Source organism: Cinclus cinclus, chromosome 1 (assembly GCF_963662255.1).
Source record: "Cinclus cinclus chromosome 1, bCinCin1.1, whole genome shotgun sequence".
NCBI lineage: Eukaryota > Metazoa > Chordata > Aves > Passeriformes > Cinclidae > Cinclus > Cinclus cinclus.
In genome coordinates, this window is record NC_085046.1 from 99162036 (window position 1) to 99171605 (window position 9570).

Below are 9570 nucleotides of genomic sequence, written 5' to 3' on the forward strand. Positions count from 1 at the left end.
TCTCCCAACCTCGTGTTTAAAATGAAAAGTTGGTTTCAGATGAGTGCAGTTTAAAGAAAGCAGAAAACAAACCAAATTAATATATCAGTATTAATCCTTCTCCTTCACTTTTCTCATACAATTGAGCTGTAGATATTTAGAGTCCTCAGTTCCTGAAGAGCATTAACCTATAATAACTGTTTTGGCAAGACTGGGGATTCAGCACACAGACTGATAACTATCACACTTACCTCCCTGTCTAGCCCAATACCCACCAACTACTGTTGTACAAGTGCGGGCACAATGACTGCAAAATGGTTAGAGGCCTCTGTATTCGTAAGTAGTGCACCTAAGAAGCATCCTCAAGAATGTCCTCAGAGCAGTATTTGGCTCATCACCTATTTATTAAGAATTTATCACAAACTTTTTAATATGAATCAAGCCCTGTGCCAGAGAGCCCATATAAGCTTCTCTGTCAACAAGAATGGGGGACCAGCTTCCTGCTAAAATTCCAAGTAGCAGGCTCCACCACGACCTCTGAGCAGGACAGCTGCTCTGGCGTCAGGGTTGAAGCTCCTTAAGCAGGTTCTGGCACAGAGTCATAATGCTTCTCCACAGACCATTACAAGTCTAGCATATTAATGATAAAACCAAGGGCTAGTTAAACTTGGTAACAGGTGAAATTTTATGAAGGACATGTTCACTGATCTGTCTCCTCAGATCATTACTGGGAAAATTAAAGACTCATTCTGGAACCCACAAGAACAAAACCCAAATTTTTTATTTTACTGTTAGTAAAGATGTTAATCTTAAGTGTAAAGAAACGGTCACGCTTTGGTGACCAAAACTGCACAGATGCTGCTTTCTCAATATGAGTTTTGCATTTCTGCTACTTCTCCCTTTTTTTTCTTGGATTCTCTAAAGATATTACTGACTGTGGGCAGGTTCTTGGCCAGCCCTTACTTTGAAGAGTAAGAGAAGACCCACAGTTTTGAAACTGGACAAAAAGGGGTGTTTCCTCCTGCCTGCAGCCAGTCCATTGGGGTCACTCACTTGGGGAACCTGGACAGTGGTGTGCAGAGGTGCTTCCCCCTCCCTGCACTGTCAAGCAAGTTCAAGGCTTCAAGCAACTTCAGATGCACCCACTGAATGCCCCATGCCCCCACCTCTCAAACTGCCATCACCTGGGGGAAGTTTTCACCTTTCTGATTAAATCTGGTATAAGTTTGTCAGAAAAAGATGGAGGAACAGCACCAACCGAGGGAAAGGAAAAGTGCTTTTCTCACAGGCAGTGAAGTCAAGTAACTGATTTGCCAGCAGTATGTATCCAGATGTATTACGTTGTGTTTCATGTGATTAGGTGCAAGGAACAAGCAGATGGGAGCCCTGTAGAGAGATCAACACCACAACCCAAAAGAAGTGAAGTTGGTGGAGAGAAGAACACAGTATTTAAGGCCTCTAAATTAACTCCCTGTTAAAGCTGTTCCTTACTCTGCAGAAATAGGAAGGATTAGGAAATTCAAGCAGTCCTTCATATGCATAGTTAGTTGCACAGCCTGAATGATCCCTGTGCTGGCCATGCATGCAGTGGTTTGTTTTCCTGTACTGGAAGGAAGGTTCAGTCAGGGACACTGAATTATAACATGCTGATTTAAAAGTAATCACCGTTTCAGACCTGACTAGCACTGGCTCTGTTTACACTGGCGAGTGAGAAAATCTACTTATGAATTATCCCCACTGCAGTTCTATTAGTCCTCACATGTTGGCTCGACATAGGCAATTTGCAGTCCTCTTTTCCAGCAGGGTTAAATGGTACAGTGAGCATAATGCCCTGGCCCTGTTTACCCTGGAGATTACACTGCTGCTAACTTCAATGCTCCCCTTCCACTGCTGAAAAACAGGTACAGAATTTCCTGGTGCTGATGCCTGAGGAATGAGAAGCTCTGGGCAGGGAAAGGCAGCTGTAAATATGAGGAGGATAAACAACCTGGACTATTCAGACCAGGAGAACATCCCCAAGGGAATGAAGTAACCCGGTGTCTGAGAACCAAAATTTCCCACCATTAGGGTGAATATTGTGATACAGTGGCTTCCACGTGTTCTAATCGTTGGCTATTTCAATCCTCCATTTAGTGCTGTCCAAAATTAGTGAACAAAATCAGCTGCGCTGAAAATGCTGCACCTCCTTCCATCCTTCATTTGATCACATTCCACAGCTTTTGTCACATTTTGAGCTCAAATCAACTAAGTGTAAAAATGAGCTATTTAAGTAAGAGAAAAGGCAAAAAAGTTCGCAATATTGTTTGGTTTTTTTTAAAAAAAAAACTTCTGTTATTATTCAGAGCTTTCCCAGCAGCCTTGCAATTAGTACCTGGTACTGGATTCTGTGGAGTCTCTGGCTGCAGCATGACTACCCTAAGCTCCCTGTGGTTTCCAGGCAATTCCCAGCAAGTACAGGAAAGAATCATCCCTCATTATTAATATTTTTTTTTTTTTCTGTTCAAGCAGGAGCTAGAAGAAATTCACTAAGGACCACATTAAAAAGCTGAGAGATCACATCATGCATTATCCTGCCATAGGAATGGATTAAAGTTAAATGAGGGATAGAATTAGCATGGATGCTAGAATTAGGCATATGCAAAAATCCACCTCCAACACAAAACTGAAAGCCCTGTTGTAGAAGTATAGATTGCTAAATAAGCTATTAGTGGTATTTCAGACACACAAAGAATGTTCATTTGTCCACTAAAGAACATACTTCAGTTGCAGAGAGTCTCCTGCCAGGTGGATTATTCGCTCCATAAATCTCAATTGCCAGCAAACTCCCTGGCAGCCAGGAAAAGAAAACAACGGGCACTCGACTGCAGGTTAACAGACTATCAGATATTTTAGTACTTTCTGACTAAGGTGTATGCAAAGACTTCAAAAAGCTGGACAGTGCAGAAAGATCACATGGAAACCCAGCAACCCTCGTCTAAAAAATATTAAAAATCTAAGAACAAGACAGAACAGAGATAAGAAGGGAAAGCAGAACCAGGATTACAATGTGGTACTAAAAATACAAGTAGAATGTGAAGAGCTGTATTTTATTTCTGACATTAATATAGTTTATATAATCAGCTAGTTAAGAGATACTAAGCTCTGCCTCACTGATGGTGCTGTCTTGTACCTGAAAGTAAAGGATGAAGAGAGAACCTGGAAAAACTATCCAAAAGAGATATGGGAGTGAACAAAGGGAAACAAGAGAATGCAAAATTTGAGGTCAGTGATGACATAAAAATAATGCTTTTAAAGAACTACAATGCCAATATAATCTTGTATTAACATTTAAAAGTGAGCAAAGGAAAGACTCCAATACTGGTAAATGGATCTACATGCAAAACAAAGGAATTTGTTTTCTTTCATCCTGCAGTTTTCTTATCATTTGTCTTGAAGCATTTACATACGTGCTGTCTGGATGTGTAATCATAAGGGAAATTAACCCTGGATAACCCCATGCTGCAGCACGTTTACAGAAATTGCTGTAGAGAAAACAACTCTACGAATAAAATGAAGGGTGTTCAAACCATCGGAAATCAAGTGAGTCACAGACACGATAGGTCTGAAGGATGGGAAAAATCTCTTTATGAGAACATGCCGTTAAACATTACAATCTAGCATAAAATTGCTCTGCCACAGTATTTTGTTTTATCTGCATTGTTAAATTTCTTCTCCTAACAATAATGGATAGTTTATAGCACTAATGATTTATACAAAAGGAGATGTGTAAATGCATCCCAAATGGGCACCTTGTTTCTTAAGAACCACAGACTTGGTTTCCTTCAGCTTGATCACAGATCGGTGACTCACACAAATTTCACATCTGCCTCAGGATACAATGGTGCAGCTTCTGACCAGGTTTCACCATGGATTAAGCTCCAATGGGTCAAGAGAGGTGTAAAAACGTATGCTAATTTTAAAAAGCACACTGCATTTCCACAAATTGCCATGGTGCAAGAACTACAGAGGATCTGCCATTAACAACTGTTATCACACTACTAAGTTCATTACTTCTGGCTTCTGCAGGCTCACTTAAAATAAAATACATGGCTGGCGTACAACTTGTGTATGTCAATGCACAGAAACACAAACTTGCCCCAATAAATCAATGTAATTGATCGCATTGTACAAGTATGTTTCTGCAAAATACATTCACCTCATTTGCATTGCACCCCCAAAAGAGGTGAGGATTGAGATTCTTGCTGGGCAAAATGAATTGGATTTGCTCTAATTTATAACCCTCTTTAAGATATAACAGAGTAATCTATTCCCAATCGACAGCATTCCAAAACAGTATAGTCAGGCTCCCTCAAATCAGAAATCAGAAGAGTGACATAAAACTTCCCTGTTGGATCCACCCTAGATCTTACCTTTCTAGAGTGTCCCTGGCCTTTATGTAAAAATTAAGGTATTCCTTCATGCTTCACTCCAGCAGCTGAAGCATTAAGAATATCATTTAATTTAAGGCAAAATCTTGAGAAAAGACAACACTGGGAATAAGAATCAGAATCTAGTCAAGATTTCTTAGGCCAACATGAATGAGAATAAGTGCAGATAAGAAGTACTCAGGTCATGGGGAAGTACCAGGAAGTTTGTAATGCACTTCTTTTCTGACTAATGGCCCGAGTGAGCGTGTGGGCAATAATCCTCAAGCAGGAGATGTGAGGAGGAAATAGGAGAAAAAAGTCCACAGAGAATGGCAATTGTCAGATGCTTCCTGCAGTTTTTCCATAACCACTTATCGGGAGCCAGTTTCAACACATCATCACAGGCACTCCTCAGCAAGCAGCAGCGTTTCTGTCACTTCCTTCAGACTGGAAAAGGAGTAAGACTTCCCAAAAATACATCTTCTAGAAAAGAGGAAATTAAGCAAGCAAGCTCAGCACTCAAGGGGAATGGGATACCTCACTGTTACTTGTGAAAAGCAGACCTCTGAGTAAACCACCAGTGAAACGACAACCACACTGCAGAAGCTACCAGGCTATTTTTACCACAGCAGAATATGTTATCTTTTCATTTTGTAGAAAGGCAATAAAAATTCATAAGATTCATGCTCTGCATTTAAAGAGAAAAGCTTGGTAATACAGCATTCAGCAGACCACATGGTTTTTAACATTACCATGAATGGTCTAAGTTCTTCAGTCTTCTGACATGTTCACAGGGATGGTGTTTACATTGACTTGTTCATAGTACATCATATCACATTTTAATGATTCAGTTCGCTCTGACAAAAGGAAACATCTGCCATAATTTTTTTCTTTCGTGAACTTTATCACAATTAAAAATCTGACGTTTCACCAGCCTGTGTGCCAACTGAGAAGAACGCCAAGTTCGGCACTTCCCAATACATACAAATGAGTGCGGCATTGAACAGCTAGTACCAACAGCATCAAGCCATCACTGACTTGTCAGTTCTCACCACAAAAGAGAAGAAAGATCACAGTTTGTGGGCAATAATTTTATAATCTTGAACTGGTTTCCATATGACAGAGGGCAAGAGAGAGAAAGCAAAAACAAAAAAAAAAAAGAACAAAATAAAAAAAGGACCGTTTTGCAGCTCTCTAGCTCTCTGTGATGACAACATAAGATTTCTATGTCTTGCCCTATTGCAGCCCAAAAAATATTAAAGCAGCATGTCAAAACTGGCGCAGCTTCTAAAAAAATGATTTCCAAACATTGCTTGATGGACAGCACCCTAGCAACTTGATACAAAGCTTAAATCTGCATCTATTTTACATAAAATGAGACCAATCCCACCCAATGCAATGACAGTATTCTCATTCTCTACAGAATTAATGGTATTTATACACTCAAGCCACTTCTGAGACACTACACATGACAGGAAAGCAGCTTGACCATTTAACATGAGGACAACCAACTACTTGTACCCTGTGTAAGGGCAGGCTAACTTTTGTATTTTTAGGTGGTTTAAATGACACTGTGATTTCAGGATGGAAGGCAAGAGCCAGGAACAAAACCAGCAGCCATGTAGTGCTAGCTCATACATGGACTAGCAGAGTCACAGTCTACTGTGATGTTACTGAGCCGAGGCAGTTGGAGGGATGGATGTTTCTGAGCAGAATCCAGGACAGAGTTGGGATCTCAGTGGTGGTTGAGAGTGTTTTCTAACACTGTTTCTCCATCCATTTTTTCCCTGTAGCCCTAGCATAATACTGGATCAGGGAGAATACAGTTAAACTTGAAGTGTCTCATAGGAGAACTTCAGGTACCAAGAAAGGAAAAATGACTCTGCATACAGAGTATACAAGACTGCATACAAGGTATGGCACAGATGCTTAGGGAGATGCATCATCTACCAGCTACGAGATCGGAATGAGACTGAGTTTCTCTCCTTAACTCTGTCATAGACCTGTTAGTGAGCTAAGGCAAGTCTCTTCAGCTCTTCCTTCTTGTCATCTTCATTCTTTTCTCTCTCGGTATCACAGCAGCGCTTCCACAGAGCACGGCCTCACCTCAGCCTTCACACCCTGTCCACTACCAGCACCATATATCATTTGGGCTGCTAAGCCACTTTTGAAGATGATATGTGAGCACCTAAATCACAAAGATGCATTTTCAAAATCTGCCCAGTGATAAGTGGATGGGTGCCTTTTCCCAAATAGCAGAAGGCTGGTCCCAAGGGGCTGCAATGGTATTTTCCTGTGTGTGACAGCTAGAAAACAAAATTTGCTTGAAATCTTACCAGACGCACTGGGGAATGATAGCTAATGCATCTTACAGTTGGTTGGCTGGTATTTTTGGATGGGAGGCTGCATTTCAAACTACTTCATCCTGTATTCCCACTCAGTACAACTGCACATCCGACATTGTACTGACTCACCGGTAGCATTTTTGTGCAGCCCACTAAAGAGATAACACTATACCCCATTTGGGTGGGGCAAGGATTTCTGAGTGAATTGACTTGTTGGAGAGGAAGTTTTGTGAGAGTAAGATACTTGTTTTCAGGGTCACAGAGAAACTGTGATCTCCTGTGTGTGCATGCAGAGCAGGAAAAACACATCCACTCCCTCTCACTTCTCCAATTACCCCATTGGGGCAGCAAAACTACTGATGCTTCACATTTGGTGCAGTCCTAATTTTTAAATATAAAATGTGTTTTTTCATTAGGATCAAGGTAAAGGGTTAAAACCAAATCAATTCAAATTCTTATCCAGCCTTCAGGGAGAGGACTAAGCTTTGTGCCCAGCCTAGGAGGGGATGCTGCCCACTCAGCACACCTTCCAGACTACCTTCCAGGCAAAGCCAGGGCAGACAAAGCCTTCTGGAGAAGCAAAGGGCAGAGAGATCTCTCCATCATCCCTTCCAGTCTGGGATCAGGGGTCTCTGCCACACTTCTGATCCGCAGAGTTTTAAGTCAAAGCTGCAGAGAATCAGCCTGAGCCAGGCAAGCGTTTCACAGCGCTGCTCTGTGATCCCCTGCCACCAGCGCCGCTATACGCATTCATGCAACGATTCCAGAAACTGCCTTGACTGCTCACCCATTAACTGTGAGGTGCGAGTCAGGTTTGCACTGCTGGGAGACAGGCTATTTTTACCACACTTAGGATGTGCTGTCACAACGTTAAATCCCAGTTGCAGATTTACCAAAAGCGCTAAGGGGATTTGTCCGGGATTTCAGGATGCCGGCATCCTGATCTGCATAGCAGCTCAGACCAGGCTTTTTGCCATTCATAAGTCCCAGACAAATGACTCGTGAGAGCGTGCAGCTTGCCAGCACAGCGCATATCCAGCGAGCACGTGGGGTCTGGGATGCGTCTGACACCGGAGGCATGTGCTGGCCACCTGCACACGGCATCCCAGCGTCCCCCATGCTCTGCGTGCCAGACTTCACCCAACACCTGTGTGCATGTGTGCATCCTCTCTTCCGTGCACGATGCCTGGGCACACCGCACCACGAGGACCACACATGTGGCACATGGGAAAGGCCTGGCCTGAGGCAGGGCAGTATTTACTCCCCGTACATCTCACGCCATTCCAGCTTTCTGCAGTCTCAACCGAGTGCAGCACAAACTTCCAATTGCTTCCCCTATAAATATTACACCCTGCAGCAAGAGCTTCCCAGCCACTTCTGCCCTCAGGGATCCAATCCCCTAGCTGTGGTAGGTACTCAAAAGGGACTCCTGGGAGAGATCATTGATGTCTCCTGGATAAAGTCAGAAATATTGCCGTATGACACTCAGGATGGTGAGGCTGAGGTGCTGCCAATACCTTGCCTGCTGTACTTCCTGCCTTGAAAGCTGCATGTCATCATATTAGCACAGTTTTGCTAAGTGAATTAGAAAAGGCACACCCTTTCCAGAGTTTATCCTGGATTTGTTTTAGACACACCAAATACCTTGCTGTTAATGCATCTGGTTTCTGGTTTACACACCTAAGGCAAGAAGAAGGAATTGCTCAAGCCAAAGTTGCGCACAGAAGAAGCATGAATTTGTCATACAACCCAAACTGGCTCTCAGCTTCAATCTATCCTTTTTTGGGCAGAAGCAGCTTAGACATTTTGAATTTTAAAAGACTCTGGTAATTTTTTCTTTATTTCCTCTCACATTTCTTGCTCTGAAAGCTCAGACTACAACTTCTTGTTCATTGTAGGTGCCTTACCCAAAGCCAACTTAAACCTGAACACCTTTAAAAATTTTCAGGAAGGTGGTTTTCTGTTTTGCTTTGGGGTTTGGTTTTTTTGTTGTTTTGCTTTTGAGGTTTTGGGGAGGGTGTTGAGGGGAAGAGGGTTTAACTCTTAGAGTAAAGAGTTGTGGTTCCCAGTATAAGAGGTAAGAGTTGTGGTTCCCAGTGTTAAATCACAAAATCTGAGGGTCTGTTCTTCTGCTAAAAAAAAAAAAAAAATTGCTTTTTTTTTTCAGCTCAGTGTGAATTTTTGTCACATAAAGAACAGAGTCCCAGTTTCCAAAATGTTCATATTTTATCTTTACTGCTGTATTCCACTGTTTCTTCAGTTAATACTTTAACATCCTGTCTGAAACTGAAGCAGTTTTAGGTTCTCCATTGCCTACACATTTTGTCATTTCTAACACGACAGTTCTGTAACCCATTTGTTTTCTCAGTGCATCTTTGAGCATTGCTTGTACTTCACAGTGCAGATGTCTAATGCAGATCAAGGCGGGCGCTGCAGCATACTCTGTTCCAAAAGACATCCCCACCTCCTCAAATGTTTTGCAACATGGCTATCAAAGCACGAAATAAATAACATAATAGTTAGCATTTATCCATTGTCTTACAAATTCTGCATGGTTTATACATGTCACCTCATTTCTTCACTCCTGTGGAACAGATACAGGGGTGATCTCTTTATATAAATTGTGGACACAAAACAAGTTAATAGCTAAACTAAATAATCAGATCAAAGCCAAATTTCTGAGGCCAAAATAAATCCCATTTATAAGGAAAAACACCCCAAAAAACTGTAGACCACCTCTCGCAAACAAATGAAATTTAGGCTAAAGTTTAATCGCAGCTTTTACTCTGTGAGCCTCTAGCCCAAATCCGAAACCTGAGTTTTCTTCCTTTATTAAAGCT